Source organism: Myotis davidii, unplaced genomic scaffold (assembly GCF_000327345.1).
Source record: "Myotis davidii unplaced genomic scaffold, ASM32734v1 scaffold1745, whole genome shotgun sequence".
NCBI classification, from domain to species: domain Eukaryota; kingdom Metazoa; phylum Chordata; class Mammalia; order Chiroptera; family Vespertilionidae; genus Myotis; species Myotis davidii.
In genome coordinates this window covers 448,168-449,933 of record NW_006295921.1, presented here as the reverse complement: position 1 = coordinate 449,933, position 1,766 = coordinate 448,168, and positions in this window count along the sequence as shown.

The following is a 1,766-nucleotide window of genomic DNA, read 5'->3' as shown; positions in this document are numbered from 1 at the left end:
CCCGTCCCTCCATCCTTCCCAGACCAGCCACCAGGAGGTGTCTCCTCTGCTGTCAGTTGCTGGCCTTCGGTGGCGACGTGTCAGTCACGTGGGAACAAGGCTGGAGCCCGGGGAGCGCCTGGAGAGCCCCAGGTCCACGTGCCCCCCGAGGGCGCAAGGCCACGAACAGGCGTTGGAGGATCAGAGGGAGACGACGCCACCCCTCCCTCTGCACTAACTGGCTTCATTGACCGGCGCCTCCTCCGGCAGCTGCCGTGATTTCTGTCCTGGCCTTCGTGGCTGTGGTTCTGGGGACGCGATCGGGAGGCTGATGGTCCCAATGGCGGTGAGGAGCGCAGGCGGCAGCCCATCGCGGCTCGGCGCCCATTTCCGCCTCATAGGTGCTCTCCCTGGGGAAACATCCGGGTCTTGGCAGGCACAACGCGCGGTGTTATCTGTCATTTTCATTAGATTCGCGCTGCAGCTGAGCCAACGAGACTCCGCTCAGGCCTATGTGCTCAGGCGCCCGCTGGGCGGCCGGATCTGGTGGGTCCAGCAGCCAGGCAGGACGGGCAGGGAGGTGCTGGACTTCGAGGCTCCACAGAAGACACCCCCTCTCACACCCTCGTGCTGCCCGTGCTCCCTGCCTCGGGGGCGGTGGGCAGGTCCCTCGCCGGCCAACCTGGTCCCCTGCAGGAGGCTGCCCATGACGGACAGGTGACTGGACAGCGGGCGGTGACCATGCCTGTAGGGGAGGCAGTCCCACTGCCCGGGAACTGTCGCCCCGCCCGCACCCGCTCTGCCGCGGAGTCCCCGACCCAGCACGCAGAACGGGCCTATCACCAAGGTCAACCCCATTTACAAAGCTCAGAATGGGGTGCCCCGGGGCAGGGAGCAGCGTGACTCCACCCAGAGGCCCTCATAGGACCTCGTGCAGCCACTGGGGAGGAGGGTCGCACTGACTCTTCAACACCCAGGGCCAGGGGGATGCAAACGATCGGCAGTTCCCCCAAAAGAGTAAACGGAGTCACCACCCGGCCCAGCGGCTCTAAAGCTGGGTGTCGACACCAGAGCGCGAAGCACAGGCTCCCAAAGAGATGTGTGCGCCCCATGCCCCTGGCAGCCAAGGGGGGAGTGGCCGGTGGCCATCGGCAGATGACGGACGCAGCGGGGCCCACACGCATGAAGAATGTTATGCGGCTGAGAACAGGAGGGACCTGGCACAGGCAGCGCCAGGGAGGAGCCCTGAGGACGAGCTGCTCAGGGACACGAGGACAGATCACTCAGTCACTCAGGACAGATCCCGTGTGGCCCCACGTAGCTGCGGTCCCTGCAGTCAGATCCACACAAGACAGAGGAGGGTGGTGGGTGCGGGTGGGGTGGGGAGTCATGCTGAAGGGGACAGGGTTTCCGTCTGGGATCGAAAGGTCCTGGACAGGACGGTGGTGGCGGCGGAGCAGCGTGCATGTCGCTAATGCCACGGAGCTGCACACGTAGGAGGTTAGGATGGTACATGTTGTCGTGTGTATTTCATAACGGAACAATGATAAAATGGAAAGGTGTATGTTATGTCTATTTTACCATTATTAAAACACTAGAGGCCCGGTGCACAAATTCGAGCATGGGTGGGGTCCCTCGGCCTGCCCAGTGATCAGGGCCGATCGGGGAGGCGGGGGCTGGCCAGGGGGACCATGGGAGGTAGGCCGGCTGTGGGAGCACACTGACCACCAAGGGCAGCTCCTGCATTGAGCGTCTGCCCCCTGGTGGTCAGTGTGCATCATAGCAAC